At 44.6% G+C, this 23,192-nt stretch overlaps 2 long non-coding RNA genes across 2 annotated transcripts; both read right to left on the reverse strand.

The window, feature by feature from the left end:
- Window positions 1-2,320: 2,320 nt before the first annotated feature.
- LOC112668156 (uncharacterized) lies at window positions 2,321-11,601 on the reverse strand. The gene is made up of 4 exons (XR_007408718.1): window positions 11,272-11,601; window positions 10,524-10,592; window positions 9,509-9,689; window positions 2,321-3,920 (listed from the first exon to the last, which is right to left on the reverse strand). It is a non-coding gene; the product is annotated as an uncharacterized LOC112668156 (long non-coding RNA).
- Window positions 11,602-13,845: 2,244 nt separating this feature from the next.
- On the reverse strand, window positions 13,846-19,823 carry LOC125754438 (uncharacterized). Its single transcript, XR_007408644.1, has 3 exons — window positions 19,042-19,823; window positions 17,220-17,308; window positions 13,846-15,614 (listed from the first exon to the last, which is right to left on the reverse strand). It is a non-coding gene; the product is annotated as an uncharacterized LOC125754438 (long non-coding RNA).
- Between the last annotated feature and the right edge of the window lie 3,369 nt (window positions 19,824-23,192).

Genomic DNA, 23,192 nt, shown 5'->3' on the forward strand with positions numbered 1-23,192 from the left:
TATTCACTTGATTTATCAACCCATCAAAAAAAAAAAAGAGATGAATAGCTCCTACAAAACTGAGGAATATAACCCTTATAAGATTTTATCATCTATTATAACAACAACTGCAATTACAACTGCAATTATACCACCCAAGACATTGTACAGCTGAATTATTGCATATGAACTGACTTTGAAGATAGGTTTTAAAATAACCACAGAACTAGACTTATTATGGCAACCATTTTACAATATATATTCATGTCAAATCACTGTGTTGTATAATACTGTATCTCAACTATACTTCAATCAAAAAACCCCCACCAGTTTGACATTCACAATAATTCCCACCAATTTCATCCACATCCTAGAATGTTAGAAGAAGAAATCACTGAAAACGTCATCTTTCACATGGTGATGCCTGAGACCACAATAGGCATCCACACCCAGAGAGGCAATGAGAAGCTGGGCAGGTAGGGGGGCAGGAGTGCAGGAGCATGTGAGGAGCACCATTCTGGGTCAGTTTCATCTTTGGTATAGTTTTTCTTGATGACCTCATAACATGGACAAGGCCTGGCAGCTCTAAAATTAGAATAAAGCTATAATTTGTTAGCCAGCATTTAGCAATCCTGGAGTGTATCCTGGGACTACCAAGACCTGGAGAAGAGAGGGGGGAAAAAAGCATAGGAGGAAGGAAGTCAATAATAATAACAAAACCCAGTGTATGATTTTTAGTTGTAGAAAAATAAAGAGATAAATACATTCATTTTTTAAAAAACATCTTCAGTGAGATAAAATTTACCCATTTAAATGAACAATTTAATGGTTTTTAGCATATTCAGACTTGTTTAGCCATTACCACAATCTAAGTTTAGAATGTTTTAAATTCATTCACATTTATATAAACACTAAGCAGGCAGGTACATAGATATACTTATGCATGTATATATGTAGAAATACATGAACTCCAGGTCATTATTGAATAAAAACATAAATCTTTGAATCTATAATCACCTAAAGGTTAAAAGTCCCTAACTAGGGACACCTGGGTGGCTCTGCGGTTTGGTACCTGCCTGCGGCCCAGGGCGTGATCCTGGAGACCCAGGATTGAGTCCCACATCAGGCTCCCTGCATGGAGCCTGCTTCTCCCTCTGCCTGTGTCTCTGCCTCTCTCTGTGTCTCTCATGAATAAATAAATAAATAAATCTTTAGGGGGGAAAAAAAAAGTTCCTAACTAAAGGAGCTTAGCCTCTTGCCATCTCTTTGTTTATTGCTCCAGAGAGGAGGTGAATGAGTAGCCTAGGGATGGATATCCCAGCATTCCCCTGGAGGCCACCTCGAGTAAGTATGTGGCTCTTCTGTTGCTCTGATCCCCATTCTGACCATAATTGGCATCAGGCCCTTCTGTCCAGGTTTGGGCCATAGCTATGCTGTGCAGCTCAAGTCAGTGGTGCTGGTGGTTTTCAATGTTGACTCTAGTCTGGCTGAAACTACCAACACATTTTCAATGTGGCCACAAAACATCAGATAATGATTTTACTTTTCACTAACGTAGATTAGGTTCAAACTGGATGTCTATGGAGGAGACGATCCATGCGTCCTCCCCCTTTCTTCCCCTACATTTCAAATCCTTAGTTCCTTGACCTACTTCCCATTTCCAAACATAGTTTGTCCCTCTGATCTGCCCCTCCTCAGTGTTCTCATCCTTTATTTGGACTCTAGGAAATCTGATTGCCACTCTTGGATGGATATCTGGGCTATGATGAACTGTTATTTTAGTGGCTAGACATTCAACCCACTAAGTATTTCCTTGAATGCTAATAACACATTCTTTTCCAGGTGCACCACTCCAGAGCATCCCAACCACCAACCACAGCCTCATGTAGAATGTTTCACGATTAAAAAAATAAATGTGTTCATTTGGGAAGAGGGAAGAAAAAGAGAATGTTATTTCATTGGAAAACTCAAACGATTTAAAAATAAATATGGGGAAAATATAGCTCCCTAATGTAAACTTGACTGTGAAAGGCAAACATCATAAAATTGTGGTCTCTGTGTCAGGTGTTCTGCAAACAAACTCGCTTTTAGGGTTCAAGGAGTTATTCTAAGCATTGACAGAATTAAGCAATGAGTCTTGTGTTTGAAGGATTATATAGTGCATCTCTTCCTTTCTCAAGCAATCTTTTTAACTTGCAGAGGTTCCAAAGCTGTTCTTTTGGTTCCGATAAACAGTAAGACAGGGGTTTCACCAGTATGTCTTTAAATAATTCAAAATTCAACAACATTAGACAAAAACCATGATGGTTTATCTTTTCATTGTCAATAGTGGAAACAAGTGGTCTGTGTGAAGAATTTTAATTACATAAAATCACAACCTAATCAGGCCTCTTCAATATTTTTTGAGTATTCACTATATGGCAGCACCGGGCCAGGAAGCCCATGGGCTTTCACTCCTGGGGGAGGGGGGAGAGTACACATTCTAGAGTGAAGACAATCAATGAGCAATGGTAATAAAACCAAAGAATGCTCTGCTGGATGAAGAGCACGATTCTAGGGGAGGTCAGGGCAGGAGCACTCACTGCCACAGGAAGTAACATTTGTGGCACGTGGAAATAACAGGCTTCCTAGAAGTGGCAGGATTTTAGCCTCACCACTTAATGCTTAAATACAAGCCTACTCCTCTGCTCCACTCAAATTAGAAGCAGTTTCCCAAATCCAGGAAACCACCAAAATAGAAACACCTCAGTACATTTAAAAAGAGTTTTTCAACAATAAAGGATATCAATTGTCTATCCTCTAAACAGGAGCAAACTGGCAATCTTTTTCATTTTTCTTTTTTTCTCTGGGATGCTGGCATCTGTTTCTGCTCCATTTGCTAAGGTTTTTATTAGAAAAAGTACAATATATACAACTTCTGTATGATTAAAATGTATTGCCTTCTGTGGATGAATTCAGACAAGTATCTCTGTCTTTATTTTCCATCATAGTTGGTCATAAATCCTGCAACCCAGAAGTGATAATGTGCTTTGGCTTCATGTAATTGTGCTGGCTGGGGCTCTGGATGCTCATGTCTCCATTTTTATTGTGTTGGGAAGTCAGACAACTCTTCCAAGTTGCTGATGGAGATGTTGGCGGTGGCCCAGCTCTCTAGGGTGATTGCTTTCTCTAAGGGATTGCTTTCCTCTGGCCAGTGATTTCTCTCAAGGCTCTGCGTTCAACCTTTGGAAGACCATGAAGAAAGGAAAAAATATTTCCCGGCTTTACAACTTAATGGAGGGTGGGGAAGGGATGGACATGTTGAGCTGGAAGGCTTAAAAGAAAATAAGTGAGTCACCTTAAATGCATACACATTAATTCAGTCACTCCTCCCTCCCTCCCTTCCTCCTCTTTTCCTCCATTTCACATGCATGTACTAAATACCTTACATGCTCTGCACTATACGGATTTCATCAAAGTCCTAAAGGAGTTTCGTGGTCTGGCATGGAAAGGACGACTACAATAGGAATCTTGAGGAAGAGTGTAGCTTCGGCAGTGTATGTGTTGGGGTCACATTAGCTGCTGTAACCAGAGACTTTAAAAAATGGCTTAACATAGTAGAAGTTTCTCACTCAGATAATAATTCAAAGAAGATGTTCCTTATCTATGAGAGAGAGGATTCAGGTTTCTATCTAGGTCTTCAGCATCATTGTCGGCCCACAGACACAGTGAAGAAGGCACACCCACTTCTTAGAAACCCTCCAGGGGGTCCCTCGTTGGCTCAGTGGTAGAGGACACGACTCCCGATCTTTGGGTTGTAAGTTCAAGCCCCATGTTGGTCATGGAGCGTACTTAGAAACCCTCCTTCTACTCATCCTCCATTGGTGAAAACTTGTCCCAGGACCCTAGCAAGATGCAAAGGAAACTGAGAGGCACAGTCCCAGCTGGGCAGCCGCATTTCCCTAGAATAGAAGGAAACAAAAAAACTGAATGGACGGTTTGCCACGGGGAGAATATGAATGTGTTCCCTTTTGTTGAACAATTAATCTTCAGTGATAATGGAACACTTAGTAGGAAAAGTCTGGTGGGCACCATTTCTAGCATCAGCTAGAAAAAGGACAAGGAGATCTGAGGATCTAGAAGTTGGGATACAAGCAAGTCCAAGCTCCCATTTCTCAAGTAAGAAAACATGACAGCATTTCTACCACTTCCCACGGAGGAAGGGGAAGGTGTCATTTTCAAAGCCACCATCCCAGGGTGATTTGGCGCATCTTCTTTTTTCTTTTTTTCTTTTTTCTTTTTTTTTTTTTTTATCTTGAAGGGATCATAAAAATTAAATCTAAAATGAATGCACATCTTCAGAAAGCAGATTGGGCTGCCCTTTGAGATACCTAATTTCCCAAGCTCCTGTTAATGGGTGCCATCTTGCAGTCAGGGAAATGAGCCACTACCTTTGGAAGTCAGGTTTGTTAGCTTTTTTGCCTGAATCTCCTCCATTTTTCTCACAGCCTCAGTGAGCACAGTTTCTTCTCATCCTAATGTGGTGGCGGATAAAATGAAAGGAAATTCTCCTTAATTCAATAGTGAAACTTGCCAGTTGTAAAGCACTTTGAAATACAAACTAATTAATAAACACAACTCTCTTCTAGAGGAGGAAAGATTGCTGTTCTCATTTTTCACAGCTGAGAAATCTGCAGTTAACACAGTTGGCCCCGGGCTGTGTACCTCCTCTGTGGAAGAACTTTGTGGCACCAGCCACAGTTCTCTCAGGATGGCATGCGGCCTCTCTAGAGAATAATCAGTTTTTATAGGAGTTGGGCTGACAGGGACATCCTCGATGACTCCACACTGCCCCTGGCGCCAGCTATGCAATCAGAAATGCTCTTTCACAAACTGTGAGTGACCCAGTAAAGAGAACAGAGAAAAAGTGACTCACTGGGTGGCTCTGTAGCTCATGGACACTTTTAGAGATGGAGACATCTGTTGCCACATCAGCACGATTGCTAAACCGAGAATCAGAAAGATGACAAGTACCTGTTCCTACCTTCCTGATGCTAAGGCCTTGAGGCCAAAATTATTACTGCCATTGCACAGGTACAGAAACCGAGATCCAGAGATCCCTGCCTCCCAATGGTGACTCACTAGCAGGACTTTGATCCTGATATCATTCTTCCCTCTTGGTCCACCAAATGCAATATGCCTCATGGAGATAGCGTCGCAACTATCTCGATAAGAAAAAAACTGATCATGACCAATGTTACGTGGGAAGGTTTGCCTTGAACACATCTTTGGTGATGGAATCATTGGTTCTGAATTCTATCACAGATGCACACTCACAAACTGGCTCCCGCAGCAGTGGAATCTATAACCAACCTGTGAAGCCTGAAATGCTTTGGCTGCACCCGCAATTAAAACATCTCTATGTCAAAGACTGTATATAGTTTGACGTATAGGGCCTGTCGTTCGTTATAAACTAGTGGCGACCAAACATAAGGGAACACCTAGGGCAGGATGTTGGATCTTTGTAGAATCTTTGTTTATCCCTTCTTGAATGAGTATATGCTACTTATATATGCGAGAGACTTAACAGTCATGCATAAACTGAGTCAGGACACTTGGGGTTCATTTTTATTTGTGACTACGGTGAGATCTGATGTTATAAAACTGCACTGTGCAAAAAAACCCAAAAAACAAAAAACCTGCACTGTGCAATACGACAGCCACTAGCTCTCGCCTGTGGCTCCTATGAATTGAAATGCGCTCCAAGTGTAAAATACATACTAGATTTTGAAGTCTTCACGTGAAAAGAAGACCGCAAAGTATTTCATTTTCACGTTAATTATTTGTTGAAATGAGATAATATTTCTCGATATATTGGGTTAAATATAACATATTATTAAAATTACTTTCATCTATTTCTTTTTACTTTTGTAATATGATTACTGGAAAATTTTAAATTCCATAAATGGCTCACAACTTTCTACTGAAAAGTGATTTCACAGAATTCTAGCTTTTTAGGAGTCTTCTAACTATGAAAGCTTATTCAACCACTGAGTCTCTGAGAGCACAAGAAGCCTCTGCCGTTAGCAACAGCTTCCTTTTGAATCAACAGGAAGACATCAGTGCTCAAGCAAAAGATATGTTTCCTGACTTCTGAATTTGTCTTCCTTATTTTATTTTCTAATATTAGAAAAAATCTGAAAGAAATTACTTTTCATATCTTTCTCCCTTGGCTAACTCTTATGTGCCCTTCAGGGCCCTCCATATCACAGACTCTTGGAAGCCATTCCTCACCAGCATCTCCCCTTCTCCCTCTCCACTGAAGTGACCTGAAGCCAAGTTGGGTGCTTCTGTTCTGTGCTACCATAGCCAGGCTGTCACCACTTGCTTGTCTCTTTTCCTCCTTTTCTATCAATTCCTTATGGTCAGAGATTGTCTTTCATTTTTGTGTTTCCAGGATCTAGCCCAGTGCCAGGAACCATTACACAATGTTTGTTTACTAATCGCTTATTTGAAGAATGGACGAGTAAAAATCATTCTTTAGTTGGAATTGTTATTTCAGAATTATTAATAATAGTAGCTTATATTTGATTGATAGTCCACAAAGGTTTTGTTAGTTAATCTTCACAAAAGTATTTGGGGGAAAATTTTTCCTCATTAGAAGAATTACATTTTAGCAACCACAATTCTTCATAGTGACTCCCCCAACCAGTCGGGAGTACCCTGAAAACGATATTGATGGATATAGATTGCTGTGTGAAAATTATAAAGTAACAATTTATTTGTATTTGTAGGTCATAAACCAACTAAGATGATGGCAGAAGGGAAACACTAGCAAGATACATGAGGCTTTCCTTGGGGGGTGAAGAAGGTACCTACAGAAAAAGTCATCTGTTGTATTTGTGGTGCCATATAATTTAAAAGCTAATAGGAGGTGCCTGGGTGGCTCAGTTATTTAAGCATCTGACTCTGAACTTTGGCTCAGGTCATGATTCAGGGTCATAGATGAAGTCCCTTATCAGGCTCCATGCTCAGGGTGGAGCCTGCTTGAGATTCTCTCTCTCCCCCTCTCTCCTACTCCCTACTCACAATCTCTCTCTCTCTCAAAAAATAAAAAAAGAAAAGAAAAGAAAAAAGAAAAGAAAAGTTAATGGGAGTGCTGTAATCTTTATTCTGGCACAAAAAGCATAAACTGGACTGTTGAGAACAAATCAAGAAATATGTTCACCTAGTTATATAGTTACATGAAATAAAAACCACTTGTCAAGCGAAGTGGCCTATGCTACAGAAAGGGTGGATGGGCTGTCCCCAGGTGGATGGAATGGAAGGCAACCTCACTGTGAATGGGAGACCTGAAGGAGACCAAGAGTCCAAGATCCCAACTCTGTCTCCCCATGGCCTGACTAGGCCCTACTGAGTAAAACTTTTCAGCTGGTCCCTGCAGATGGAGCAACTTCACGCACTCTGTTGGCAGAGGTCTGGTTACCAGCTCATCACCTCACAAACCCAGAACACTGCTTAGAAGGACCCATCCTGTCAGCTGCGGGGAGATGGCTTCCTTGACCTATGTTAACAGAGCTAACATCTTCCTCTTGCCTTCCATGCTCCTCATCAAAGTGGTTGGCAAGAGGGAGAGGCTGCAGCACCACGGCTCATTAACATCACATGCCTCTGTCATTGTTCCCAGTGTGTTCCTATAGCCCTGGAGAAAAACGAACAGCTAAGTTATCTTGATGAGAGCTTTCAGTTAAAACCACCACATATACTATTATTTGTTTAAGAGATGAAGAAACTGAGCCTTAGAGATATGAAGACATCTGCCGGTAGGGAGAACCATGGAGAGATTTCTGAATCCCAGTCTGGGGTGCTTCCCACTGCAGCATGGGGCTTCATGGAAACCCCCGCAGGAAGACTGCCCTGCTTCCATTTAACTTGCAAATAAGCTTGAAATTTTCAAGAGACAAGAGCATGACGTTGGCTCTTTGTTTCCTGCAGGCATGGTTACCTCGGACCATTTTTTAAAGCTGGTTCTCTTTGAGTAAATGTGACTCTGTGCACCCCACCACCACAGCAAGTCTCACAGATGCCTGTGTTGCTTGAGAGCTCATGGACGCCGGGCAGCATTATTTAAGTTTTCATTCAAAGTCTCCTTTAGGGTGACTTCTGTGCACCTGAAGTGCCCGTTCAAGAAGATCAACAAATGGCTGAAGACAGATTTTTCAGCCAGAGGAAAGAATTATTACCTTACCATCAGTCTAATGAAAACAGAGGTGAAATACCAACCTGCACCAGATAAACAGCACACCAAGCCATCCATCACGCTCAGCCGCACTAAGCAGAGCACCCTAACTGATTTCACCTGACTTTCCTGCTTCACGCAGACGGCCGTTCACGGCATCAGAGAGCTGGGACCCGTTTCCCACAAGTTTCTGCCAGATAAAGACCCGGACAGGAATCCTTTCGGCCATTGCCTCTCCAATCTAAATGTTCTTTTCTCTATAGCCACAGACAGCAATAGCTTCATAGAGACCCCTTCTCACGTGCAGCTCCAAGCTGGTGTTCCCTTCCAGGACCTGCTTTCGACTACTGGCCCTACTCAACACCTCCAATGGCAACTTTCTTCTGCATGGCCAACCAGCCAGGAATTAGCATAACCAATCATTCAATCTAAGTGCCTGTCCACCATCCAGCAGACCCTCTGAGTATAGAGATGCAAGGCCCTGTCTTCTAGGAGCTCAGAGTCTAGGGGAGAAGATAGAAATCTTGCACATGTATAGACATTCTTTGATTTTTTTGTGTATGTCATCACTCATTTTCCCTTAACAATATCACGTGAAGTAGGGGAGACTCTCTTAAACTCACCTTCAAGAACTGGAAGCTAGGATTTCAATACACAGAGTGAAGTCATAAGTGGAAGAAACCTAGAGCTCTGAATATTTTTTGAATGTGTAATTAGACTTCAATCTACCAATCCCAGCTTGGATTTCCCTTCACTATACGAGACTTCTTTGATTCTGTTTTCAGATTTCCCCTTTTCTTCTAGAAATCTACAAATCAAATCCTTTGTAGCATCTACCAAGTCAGCCTCCACAGGAGACCCTCCTCCCAACCCTTATTCCTTGTCATCCACCTCCCTCCTCACCCCTCTAACTACCCCACCCCAATCTCCCTGCCGAAGTTAGTGCTTTCATAGTCTTAGGGAATTTTAAGAATTTCCAACATGTGTCCTTAAATTTGGTAGTGGCTCCTGGTGTGGCTCCTCCTAAACCTACAGTCGGAGGCAAGTACAAAGAATATGGCTGGTTTAAGACACAACGGTCTTTTGTTCAGGATTCTCATTCACTGGGGTCCTGAGTCTTCACTTTGCCCAAAGATCTGGTTCTCCTAGCAGCAGTGATCCTGGCAGGGAAAGTATCATTCCTGCTGGTGACTGAGCAATAACTTGATGGGACCAGGTGGTGGTGAATCCTTTATGTCAGCCAAACAGAAAGAGCCCATTGAAAACGGGATCAGCGTTGTAATCAGTAACAGTCACTCATCACTTCCTTACCCTGGGCAGCAAGGCAGAGAATTTCTGAGTGGCAACAGAGCACATAATCCGTCCTTAATATGTGGTTCCTTGTTTCTTCTATTGCACATGGCTTGCATCCGAAGATTTGATTAGTATTCCAATGTTTGTAGGATTAATGCCACCAAGCCAAACCTAAATGTCGATTTTTCACTTTCTGAGTCTGTTTGTTAAAAAGTATAATGCAGTTTATAAAGAAAAAATTTCAACAGATAGTAAATATGTAATAAATTAAAAATAGTCAACTTTTTAAAATACAACTATATGCTTTTGGCTGGCAGAGCCAAAGAAGGCCAGAAAGCCAAAAAGCCAATTTTCTAGTTCTTAACTCAGCATCACTCACAAATATTTGGTCTTGTAAATGGGATGTGACAGCTTAACTAACCAAATCCTTACCTATACCCTTATCTTTCAGGAAAAAAAAAAATCTTTATGACCTTCACTGGCTGGGTAATCACAGACCCACAACCAGGACGTAAAATTCTTGAAGCAAGGACCACATCTATAAACCTCTTTGGGTTTTGCAAGATGAGAGACTTTTAAGTGACTGCCCTGAATGCCTGGCTCTATCTTGGCAATGATGAATAAAAGAAACAACGTACATTTTGTTAACAAGGGTCTTTTAGGGAACATGTTTAAGGGGCTCTAGCATGTTGTAAAATCATGTCTGTTGATCTCTGAAATAAGGAATCATGATAGAAACAAAACTTAATATGAAATATATTTGTCGAGTGCTTATGATTCATATAACACATGCACGAAGCATGTGCTAGCTTGTTTGATACTTGCAACAATTCCACAATGTGTTAGTGACTCCAACAGACAAATGAAGAAACTGGACAAAGACTATATACATCTGATAAGTGGCAAAGCTATTACGGACCCAGGCCTTTCAGAGATGGTCATACTGTCTAGTCAACTCACAAGAAACTGATGAACAAGTGAAAAGTGACCATCTCTAGTGGAGGATAGCCCTTTCCAGGGAATAGAAATTTACCTTTTCTCCTATCCTTGGCAGCGCTTTCCTAGTATCGTATGATCTGAGAACCTGTCACTATTTAGAAATCTGCAAAAGAAGAGTGAATAGTATTAGAAGATGCTCCACGCAGACCATGGTGAGGACAGATGGTACTTCAAGTCACACACACACACCATTTCTGATGACTGGAGTGACTCCCCTGCTTGCGGCTGGTGCAGCTCATGGGAGGGCACCCTCTTTAGCTTGGGCCATGCTGTATTCCCAGAGCCCGTAAGTTTTGCAGAAGAATTTCTTAGTACGCTAATGAGCACGACTTAACAAACAAAAGGGGTGGTGGTGGTGATGAAGTTCCATGGTTTTAAAAACAAATATTTGAGAGAAATGCAAAAGTAAAACAAAAAGGGGAAAGGGGATTGTGCTCTTCTATCACAGATCATCTCAAACGGATTTGAGAAGCTTCTTGTAGCACTGGGGCTCCTCAGGACTCTGGGCTATCCTCCTTCTTCCTCTGAACACTCTTCCCAAAAGGCAATGAAACATTCTGTCTCCTCCAATTAGATGCCTTTATTTAAGTAGCTTAGTGCTTGGCGGCAGTCACTTGCCCTCTTCCCAGGCCTCTCAGGGCCGCGTCTCACTGTCATCCCTCAAGTACATCTATCATTCATTTGTTTCCACTGCCTCTACTGCTCACACTAAGTAGATGCACAAACTTTTAAGCAATAAGTTCATTTTACTGGAACCGTGTCTAACCATATTAACATCTCACCCACTGTGGCTGTTCCATAAAGCGCCAAATGATAAGAAGAGCTGGGATTTGGGACTTTTCTTCGGCGGTTGTGAAACTTGGAGGTAATCCAGCTGTCAAGTCAAAGACAAACTTCACCTGGGCCCTTTCAGATCCATCGCGCGGACGAAATGGAAAGCTAAGGTTACACCCAGCGAGGTGCTGAAACATGGGAAATCGAGCCAGCCCAAGGGCCGCGTTAATTAAAGCGGAGCTCGGCCCAGCCGGGGCTTACCAGCCCGGGACCGGAGACTCCCCACATGTGTGCAGTTGGAGACCAAACCCCACGGCCCGGCGGCACCAGGAGCCCCGTGCGAGGCACAGCCCGAGCTTCTGGCAGCCGCCCGGACTCCCGCGGACTTGGATCGCGCAGCTCTGGTGCCGCCGGGTCGGACCACAGGCCAAGCCCGGCCCAGCTGCCTCCACGGGCGGGGACGCCAGGCCGAGACCCGGGACAAGGGAGCCGGGCCACGCCTTGGGTCACGCGCCGGACACGCCCCACGCGGAGGAGCCGCCGAGGCCTCGCGAACCTGGGGGGAGGGGGGGCTTCCCACGTGGCGCCCTGGTCGGGTGGCCCCGTGCCCCCCGCGACCCCCGTGCCCCCCGCGACCCCCGCGACCCCCGCGCCTGGCTTCGCGTGTGCGCGTGTGCGCGTGTGCAGCGGGCGGCCAGGGCAGGCGTGCGCGCGGTTCTCAGGCTCCAACCACGTGGCGTGCGCCCGGGCGCGGCCTGCACGCCCTGCGCTTCGGGGCCGGGTCACCGCGGAAAGGCCGGCGCCAGTGCTGGGAGCTGGAAGGCGGGTGGGCCGCGCGGGGACCGGGCGCCGCACCTGCTGGGGGACAGGCCGCCGCACCTGCCCGGCGACGGGCCGCCGCACCTGCCAGGTGACAGGCCGCTGCACCCGCTTAGGGATGGGCCGCCGTACCTGCTGAGGGACACGGGCTGCCGGCACCTGCTGGGTGATGGGCCACCGTACCTTCTGGGTGATGGGCCACCATACCTGCCAGGTGACAGGCCGCTGCATCTGCTTAGGGATGGGCCGCTGTACCTGCTGAGGGACGGGCCACTGCAGCCGCACCTGCCGAGGGACGGGCCGCCGTACCTGCTGAGGGACACGGGCTGCCGGCACCTGCTGGGTGATGGGCCACCGCAGCCTCACCTGCAGAGGGACGGGCTGCGGGCACGTGCCAAGGGACGGGCCGCGCCGCTGTCTGGACCACGGGCCCCGCCTCCCCCCCCCAGCGCGCCCGCCGGCGTCAACTCTGCAGTCTGTCGCTGGGCAGGGTCAAAAAGACCTTCCTCGGGCGGGCACGCCCTCCCTGGCATGTCGGGAACTCCTTCCCCGGGCTCAGGGAAACCATGTCCTTCACTGGCTCAGGAGCCGAGGGTCACCTGGGGAAACACTTCCTTTCGTTGCTAATCATACCGGTAGTAGGCGAAGAACAAGGCCCCCAAAGACCCACAACTGTTTTCCGCACTATTATCATGCCACCGGGCCGGGGCTCCTCTGCCTTCCTTCCCCTGGGAAGGTCGATTCTAAAACAAAAACCTTTGGTAGCTGAAGGCACCTACTTTCATGTTCTTTCACTTCATAAATCTCCAGCAGAGACACAAGGCGGGGTCATATGTTCCTTGTGCCAGGGATGGTCCTCCTGCTGTTTGCTCAAGACCCGGGGGAGGGGGGTGTGGCTCGCCTTGGTATCTTTTTCCTCAAGCTGCTTCTGATAGCTGAGCTTTGCTCCGTGTTGCATATTAGCATTGTTTTAAATCATTAAAATTGTCATATAACATAGTTTTTAGGGGCACCTGGGTGGCTCAGTTGGTTAAGCATCTGCCTTCGGCTTAGGTCATGATCTGAGGGTCCTGGGATGGAGCCCCACATCTGGCTCCCTGCTCACTGGGGAGTCTGTTTCTCTCTCTCCCTCTTTCAAACAAATAAACTCTTTAAAATAAATAAAGTAATAGAAATAAATAGTCTTTAAAGCAGAAAAGGACACAAGCTATTGCCTCTGGGTCTCCCAGTCCCAAGTGCTGATGTTATTAATAACAACAACAAACAACAGTCCTACACCCATTTCTTTATGTGCATGATTAGTGTCCTTCCCTCACCATCCTCATGCTCTGACCTCATGTTCTCCTTCTCCTTGCTCTCTGCACTCCAGCCCACTGCCCTCTGAATGCTCTTGGGGCACAACAGTCCCAGCCTTTGCACCTCCTTCTTCTTCACTCTGCCTGTTCTTCCCCAGTATGTGCACATCTCACCCCCTCCCCTCTTCCAGGTCTTTGTTCAGATGTCACACTGTCTTAGGGAGGTCTTCCCTGGCCGCTCCCCCTAAAGCTCCTCCTGCACCAGACACTTTCTGTCTTCTCTTCCTGCATTATTTGTCTCTTAAGCATTTATATTTTTTTAAAGATTTTATTTATTCATGAGAGACAGAGACACAGGCAGAGGGAGAAGCAGGCTCCATGCAGGAAGCCTGATGTGGGACTCGATCCTGCGACTCTAGGATCACACCCTGGGCCGAAGGCAGGCCTGAGCCACCCAGGGATCCCTGTCTTAAGCATTTATGCTAGCCCACGAATATGTACATTCTATGTATTTTGCTTTTAGCTAGTTTTAGTGTTTGTTTCTCCAAGCAGAATATGAAAATGGAGAGCAGAGTTTTGCTCCCTGTTGCATTAGGGCCTGGTATGTGGTGTAGGGAGTGTTGAATGAATGGATACATGGTTTGGGGCCAGGCTCTGTGCTGGCCACTCATGATCAACCAAACATGGGTTCTCATCCCAAGGAGTTTGTAGTCTTGTGGGACAGATAGATATTTAAAAATGAAGACAAAATATGCTTACTGCAGGGAGCTGTGAAAGCAAATGGCAGGGGAGCCTTAACCTGGTCTCCCTGCAGAAGGGACGTTTAAGCTGAGACGTGAGCCTGTATGCAGCCAGAGAAAAGAGAGAACATGATGGGTTCCAGGTGGCTGATGCCGGGTTGTGAGAAGCAAGAAGGAGCCATAGATGCAATGAAGCTCAAGGTGGGGAGGGAGTGGGTCATGAAGGCCTTGCCAGCAGCCTGCAAGAGGTTGAGCAATGGGGAGCCATGCCAGGATTTTAAGTAGGGAAATGACATCATCCAGAATAGTATTTTAACTGGATTTAAGGGAAGCAAGACACAAAGCTAAAATGAAGTAGACCTCACTGTGTGCAGACTGTCAAATCTGTCCCTAAGAAAACTGGCTGGCTCCAGACAAACAAGGCTAGTAAGCACAGCAGCACGATTTCTTGGAATCCTTACAGGTCTAAGAACATACTGAGCTCATTCCTTCTCAGCATTTTCACCCACTGTGTTCCCCTTGCTGGGAACATTCTTTTCATCTACCTAAAGCTGCCCACCTTCCCAAACACAGTGGCGAACCCACCTCTTCTGGAGAATCCTTTCCTAACTCCTTTCTGTCCTCCTTGGGATTTCTTTCCTTTGATCTCCTAAAGCCCCGAGATATGCACCACACAATTTAGCTCTTAATACTCCACTTTCTTGAATAACCTGATCCTTTATTACCCCCAAATAGAATGTCCTCTCCTTGCAGCCGAGGACCCCACATCCTCCCCTCCTTCTCCACACCTACCTACAAAAGGATGAGAACAAACTAGAGTCCTCCAAAATGTACCAGTTGATTTAGGTCCGGATGATGGAATATACACTGATAATTTGTCATCTTACAATGACTCTATATGGAGTCGTACTTTAGATATGAGGACACCCAGGTGGATATATGTAGGTCAGCAGGGAAAACCAGCGGGAAAAACAAAGCTTTAGAAGCATTATCTGCCTAAAATTTAGTTGAGCATAACCAAGAAAAATAAAGTTGGAACGCTCCCTACGATGACTGGGTACTTATAATATCCAAAAGTTAAAAGCCAATCTCAACTCTCAAGTTAAGCAATTGCAGCAAGAACATCCAGTAAAACCTAAACCCCCAAATGCAGTGTTTAGCCAACTATGTAATGACCGCCAACCTGAGTTCATTTTTGGTATCCGAGGTAGTGGTGTGACATGTGTAGGAGGACCTCTATTTCTGGAGTGAGAGGTCAGAGCATTTCTTTCTGTTCTTACATTGGGAATATCAACAGATTTATTAACGATTACTTCATCCACGTATTCTTCCGGCATCTTTCCGTGGGCTCTTAGGGCCCATTGAATGGATCAACATAAAATAGTGTCGTATCTCTTGACTCCAGTTCAAAAATTCCAGTGTTTTGCAGTGAACGATCTTTTCGTGAAGATTTAATGATGTTTTACTCCTTGAGAGTGACAGGGAATGGGTTTCACCCTGCAGATCAAGATCAAACAGTTTGTCAGCCTGTTACAATATGCTCAGACATAAAAGTTATTGCAGGTCCTCTATTGCCTAAACTTTGTGGCAATTCCCGTCAGTTTATTTTGTGTATCAGTTACAACATGATGGGGGTGCCAATCACACCACTTTAGTTACAGGTGTGTCAGCGTTTCTGTTCCGGGTCCTTATATTCAAGAGTCCAGAATGTGGCCATAAAAACTAATCAAAGAATAAATCTTGGTGGAGAAAGGCCGCTTCCCACAAGAAGTTTTGTAAAATACAAATCAGAAAAAACCTCCAAGCTCTGGCATTCTTGCATTACCCTGAGGCCCCAAACACCCCTCCCTTATTTTTTTCCTTTTCTCCAAGAAAATTATGTATTTCAAGTCCTTTGGGTCAGTTTCTAACCTGACTTGTGCAGCAAAAGGTGATCACTTTGGGGGTAAAAAAAGAATTCAGTTCTTTTATGTCACACCCAAAAAAATTTCCTTCAGAGGGGAAGAGGGAGGGTTGGCTATAACACTGAAATCTCAAGCTCGAATTCACAGCTTTATTTCTGAGTATAAACCAGATGCTCATATTATAGCTGTGCATTTAGTTGCTCTTTTTTCTTGAACAATCTCTAAAATGTTAGGGATGAAAAACTCAGATCAAGAATTTAATCTTGTTTTTTTTTTTTCCTTGCAACTCCAGGGACACATTTATGGACTGCAAGCCGTGTGCCAGATACTTTATTAATATCAGGTCATTTAATAAAGTAATACTGCAAAGAGGTATCACTGCCTTCATTTCATAAGTGAGGAAACCAAAACTCAGACCAGTTAAGCAACTTGGCAGGGGTGACACAGTGGAGCTTGAATAAAACCCAGGCCCAGGGGAAAAGGTTAAATCTTTGGGAATTTTATATTATCATTACAGAGGCAGATCATGCTAAAAAGTCCCAATACTTCAGTGGAACAAGCCACTTACAGCTTAAATATACACTCGAAAGTGCTTAATTCTGTTAACATAGATTAAGTGTCTGAATAGCGACTGCTGGGACTTTGCAGGGCTGGGCCAAAGGAACATTCAGATGCAGGCGGCCCCTCCATTTAGCATGCCCATTTTGGCCCACATCGTGGAAATCTGGCAGTTTCTGTAGTCGTCTTAAATTCATTCCAAGTTTACTGTGAGAATTCATGGATCCTGAGGGCTGGCAGGTAGCATTGACTCAAAGCTAGAAATGCTCCTGCTCTGAAAGCAGACTCTTATCCTGGGGCCTGGCCAAAGCTGGGCTAAGCCTGGTGGGGTTACCCTCAAATGAGGATTCATGTTCATGTGAGCTGAAGTCATCCTCAGACAGCTGCTAGCTGAAAAGTTTCATTTTGTCCAGATCCACTCCCAAGATTTAGTAGTCAGAATCTGATTGGCCAGTTTTTCACGTTTTCCAAAAATCACTTTTCCTTCTCATGGTTTGTGATTTTAATTGGTGGAGAAAGAGGGGGAGGGAGAACAGGAAAGAGCAGGAGGAGGAGGAGAAGGAAAGATGTGTTGTGTTAAAAGCATTTTTAAAATAATCACTGACCAAAAAGGGATCTCAGATTCACAAAAATCTGTTACCTCTTTCACCTCTTTTATGGCATATCTTTTTTAATCAGCAGCCCAACAGGCAGAGACCGAGTCAGCTTCAGTATTTGGCACGGGGCCCACTGCAATATTGAGGACATGATCTCAATCATGATTATACGTTACCCTCTTATCACTATGTGAATACTATTTTATAAGCTTTAATAAGTTGCTTGAGCATTTAAGATGAATGGTTTAGAAGTTAAATTCATATTCACGCCAAATATGTAGGACATATTTTTCGTAATTGTTCTTGTCCCTTGGGTCAGTAATACAGTTTATAATCATCATAAAATTTCATTCTTAATTCCTTTTAATTTATCAGAAGGAAAATATGGATGGTTATTACCCAATTAAAATACTCCTGGTGCTTTTAAGGTAGACATTGTGGGGTTTTGGGGAGTTTTACTGAAGACAATTAAAGAAAAAGCAGCTGTGCGACTTCAAAGTGTTTTTAAGTGCTCCAAGTTTGCAGAGATACTCAGCTGCTCTGTATCCTGTTTCCACCTATCGTATTCTCGTATCGTCTGTGATATAATCAAGGAATAATTGGAATATTTTACCCACGTGAAAGGTGCAGGACTGTGTGACCACAGACAGAATTTTCATTTCATAGCTATAGAATCTATTCTGATGCACACACACACCCTACAAATGGCTTGGCTTACAATTGTCAAGGACAGGGACCGGGAAGACCACCAAAAACCTGAGACAAGTGCATGAATCTGAGTGTATTCCTCCTCGGCTGGACAGGGTACCACTTGCTTTGTGAGAGACGTGAGAGCTGTACCTTTAGGATGGATGCTTTGTGAAGGTGATTTTTTTTTTCTAGATGATTCCCATGCCACTAGGTAGAAAGCAACCCAGCAGGGCGGACTCGGTTATAATGGCTACAGTTTCTTCCCAAGAAATCAGCTGGATCAGAGTGATTAATACCCACCAAGAGAAATTGTCTAGACATCAAAATTGCATTTCAATTCATTATCAAAAAATGAGATACAGATTTAGCTTCATATTCCTTCCTTTAGGCACGCTCAGTTCCTGGCCACTTTCTTCTCTGATCATGACCTTAAGCCAGAACTGTGAAGAAATCTGTCTTTATTTTCTCCCTCTCACTTACTGGAATGTCTTCATTTCATGCATACGTGAGTCCAGTTCTTTGAAAAGAAAGCCCCCAAAATTCATAAAATTCTGATAGTTTACTTAATGTTAAGATGAAAACACTCTCGGTGAGGGGTGCTGTGAAGATCTCTGATTTGTGCCCAGGCTTTCAAACAATGAGTGAACCGCTCCAAAAAGGAACGAGTTGAGTCTTCATAGTGATCAGTTGGTGGACGTGCTAACAGATTCATTGGTGGACATGCTAAGGGTAAATGGTCATTTAAATATATGCAAACAGCTTTTCATTTGTAGGGTGTGCTGTATTTAATAAAGAGCTTCCGCATCATTCGGTAAAAATAAGCACACCTACACTTCCTAGAACCAACTCACCGCTGTTCCTTAACATACTCTTCAATGTGAATGACACTTTCTTATTAAATACGCAGACTCTCACTAAAAATATTTAGGGTACATATGATAAAAGGTGATGAGATAATATGCATTCTTAAGTTAAAAATAATATGTTTTTAAAAGCATATTTCAATGCGGGTCATTACTTAAATGGGTGTCCTCCCCCCCCCCCCCCCCCCCCCGGTACATTTGACCCCGTTGTCATCTTTTGCTCTAGCATGAGACTCTAATGCCTGAGCACTAGTTATTCCGGTTCTCAAAAGCTAAGAATTTTGATATATGGCTCCTTATTATGAAAGCTTACCTCTTTATGGCTTCACCCAGGTGAATGGATGGCTCCGGGCTTTTCTGGTAGGCTCTGACCTAGAGAAATGAAGTCTGGGATAGGGGATCTGCAGGCGCTGACTTGTAAAGGAGAGACCTGCACCTGCAGGTGGGCTGCCTTAGTGACCTGGGAAACTCCAGGGGAACACGGAGTCACTAAGCCTTCCAAAGTAGGCACGGAGCCCTTACTTTTAAGGAGGCTATCCAAACAGGTGACGGAGGGCTGGACTTCAAAGACAGGAAATCCCTTGAAACGTTAAATTGTAAGGACACAAAATGACCTACATTCAGGAAAATAGGGAGCCAGTAATTCAGGGTCATGTTTGTTCCAGTTTAATGATGCGTGTTTGGTGGATATTAACTGGTGCTGAGGATCCCTGTGCTGAGTACCCGGCAGCCTTTCCACCAGAAACCCACCCCTTTGGGATCTTATTTTTACAAAGTCACTTGAGTTCATGTCAGATTGAAGTTACTCTGTAAAGACTCTCTCTGGGCCAGTTTTCACTCCTAAAATGGGTCTGGTTTAAAATTACAATGGCTCAGAATGCTTAAGCAGCTCCATGAAAATGCTTTAAGGTCTTCCTGAACACGAAAGCTGAGGGAAGGCATGGGCCTACGGTGCAGCCTTGGAAAGCGAGCAGAGGACCGCTTGGGGTCTGAAGGACAGCCTGGGAGCACCCCAATATCCAGGCCCAGGGCTCCGCAGGGCTTCCTCCTGGCTCAGAGGGCAAGGCCTTGATGGCTGTCTCGCCCATGCCCAGAAGGGCCGAGGGCTGTGCACGCACAGCTGGAGCCAAGTCAGCCTGGGTCCTCCCTGCATGTCCCATCCTCTCAGAATAAAAGGGGCCAGGGGTGGGCGCGGCTGAGGGGACAGGGCCCAGCGAGGCCTTGCTGTCTCCTCCTCCGAGCATCACCCAACAAAGGTGCAAGCGGGCAGGAAGTGGGTGGGTGGCAGGCAATCCCATTTCAGAACACAAAAGTTGTCCTTCCGTGTTTACATTTCCAAAAAGTGAAAATCAAAACAGGGTCAAGGTTGGAAGGTTCCTGCAGAACCTGGAAGCTTCACCTACATTCCATAGTTTTATCAACGATAGCCTCCCTGGTCAAGGAGGCCAAAGTGGGCCTCGCTCCCCCGCGATTCTGTGTGCACAGCTCGAAACCGCTGCAAGTTTCTGAAGTCAGGCACTCGAGATGAATTATGAATGGAATTAGCCAGCTTGACTTGGAATTTCCTCACTTTTACTGGTCCTTAAACAAGATTTTTATACATTCATATGTAATCAATGGCACCAACACATGAAATGGCCCTTACCATAAAACACTCTGTTTGAGAGTGATTTTGCAGCTAAGGAAACTTAAATATGAACTTCTAATGTGGAAAAGGTCATTTTTACATGCTGCTTTAAAACTGGTCTGGAAAACTGATGAGCTGGCCACAAGATTTCTGTCAGAAACCAAAATTAAGTTTATATTTTAAAATATAAGTTTAAAGGCTTGCTTGCCTGCACGATGCCAATCTGCTTCTCATATCCTGAGCCTCGGTCACTTTAAAAAATACAGAAATTCGGTACCTGGCTCTTGAGTTTTCAAGTTGCAGTGTAGCTATAACTTAGATATTCATAAATACACAGCACAAGGAAATCCTTCCTGAGTGCAAATTTACCTTTAAAATTATCATCCTAATGAGTGAATGCTACTAGTACACCTTCTGGTCTCATTTCGGATAAATATATATTTTTCCACGTAAAAGTTGCACTGTCAATATTTTCCTACAAACTGGCACGTCCAAATTGATTTCAGTAGCAGACTGAGTGCAGAAAAACTGCGAGATCAGGATCAATGTCAAGTTTCGGAGAGAAAAATGAACTTGGGTGGATTTTTGTTTCAACGGGGCACACATTCAAATTTATCCCTTGGCAAATATCAAAAAAAAAAAAAAGATTTAAATAAAAAGTTTTTCAACTGCTCGTGTAGAAAGGAAAACAAGAAAGTCCAATATCACTATTGTCACACAGCTAATAAAACAAAATACTTGGAACACTAAAAAGAAGGGTACTAAAAGTACACACAAAATTTCAAAGTTTATTTTTTTTCAAAGTTTAAAAAGCGATTGGAAGAAATACTTTTCAGTCACTTAGAATATAATTACTGGCACGTTTTTATGGTCTTGTAGATTACAGCAGTAAAATATTTTTACAAACTTCTTGCCTTTTCAAGTACCTCCAACATATCAAAGGCCAAGAATATTCTTTTTTTTTAAATATTCTTTTTTCTTCAAATATATTCAGAAGTATTCACCATCTCGACAGAAATGTTGTTATGTAATAATCTTCTTATACCTGATTATAGTAGTTCTATAGAATGGAAACCAGTCTCTGATTTTTTTTTTCTGAAAGAGGGAAATAGTGTAGAAGAACCCCTTTAACACATGTTTTTATATTGATGTAAAATGTGTTCATTTCCAAGTTTCTTTACAGAAACCTTTGCTATTACAATTTTATATAGGCTGCGTTTATGGGTTTGGAAATCCTCTCGCTTCCACTAAACTTGAGTAGGGTTGTACTAATCTTGCTTTAAGTTTTTGACAAAAATTACTATACCAACCGCCTATCTACCTGAAGAGAATTAAATAGGCTAGTCACGATGGTGTTTGTAATAGTCACGAAAATACTTTTTCTGAAGGGCAGACGAACTTCAGTCTGAAAGGTGAACACAGAACAAAATAACACAAGTATAGAGTTTCCTTCTGGAAACTTCGCAGATCAACGAGAAAGCGTTTATCATAAAATTTTAAATACAAAACTTTAATCCGAACCGCTGAGGAAATCTTATGTCGTAAAATACATGTTTCTGTATTTCCATAAACACACTTGCCCCCCGTTTTCATAGAGAACTGACCCACCTCGTTTACAATTGCTGTGCTGGGAATGGCTCAAGGACGCAGCGGGGACACGTCCTCTGTCCCTGCCCCCCAGGCAGCCCAACGCAGTCAAAAAGGAATCTTGTTCTTGTTTTTTGTTTTTTTGTTTTTTTTTTTTTAAAGGGGGATCTTATTATTTACATCCATTCCTTTTAATTCTGTTTTTAGTAGCTCTCAAAGCCTTGGACAGCCAATGTCAAACCACCTTCAAATGGACTTGTTTGCTTTTTAAACTCCAGTGATCCGGTCCAGGCTACTTCCAATTCAACCCTTTGCAAATGACAATAAACAGGGTTTTCTTTTTTTAGTTGTCAAAAAAAAAAAAAAAGCAAAAAACAAAAACAGTTTTTTCATCTAAGTTATAACCCCCCCCCCCAAAAAAAAAACTCTGAAACTGTGGGGCTGCAACTCGCACCGCACATGAGCTGTATTTATTTTAGGCTGGAAGTGTCAAGGGAACATGGCTTATCAAAAAGACCCTCGGGTGCTCCATCAGCTTCCAGCGCTACCTCGGCGCCTCCTCGAAACCGACGCTGTCGCCCTCGTCACCCCTGGAGGAGAAGGCGCCCTCCTCCCAGGACCCCGCGCCGCTCGGCAGGAGGCTGCAGGAGCTCGGCGTGCAACCTGAACTTACCTCTTCCGAGCCTCAGCCACCGCTTTACCTAAAAAGTATCTAGTTTCTGGCAAAAAGTAAGCTAATCGTTGGCTGCAGCTTCAAGCCTTGGACGCCCGTCCCGGAGGAAAACTGCCGCCGCCAAGGGTCAGTCCCGGGGCCTCCGAGTGCACTAACCCCCGGCCCCCCGGACCCCCGGCCCTACGCGCAGGAGGGGCTCGCGGCCCGCGCCCGGGCGCCCCGGTCTCTCTGCCACCAGCACCTGGGGGCCCGGACGCCCACCCTCCTTTACGAACCTGCGCGGCCCTTTCGGGGGGAGGGGGTGGCAAGGCTTTGGCGGGAGCCGCCTCCCTGCGGAAAGCCGGGGCCCCTGCCCCTTCCCGCCGTTCCAGCGGGTCCCGCGCGGCGAGCCGGGGAAGCCGGGCTTCTGGTCCCCGCGGAGCCTCCGCGTCGCGGCCGGGGGACCGGGGCGCCCCGGGGTCGGGCCGGCAGGGGGGCCCCCGAGCGCGGCGGGGGCACCCGCAGCTCCGCCGAGGGGGCCGAGCGGGGGACAGCGGGCTCGCGGAGCCGCGGGGCCCGGACCTCGGGCGTGCACTTG

The sequence above is a fragment of the Canis lupus genome, chromosome 36 (assembly GCF_003254725.2).
Source record: "Canis lupus dingo isolate Sandy chromosome 36, ASM325472v2, whole genome shotgun sequence".
Lineage (NCBI taxonomy): Eukaryota > Metazoa > Chordata > Mammalia > Carnivora > Canidae > Canis > Canis lupus.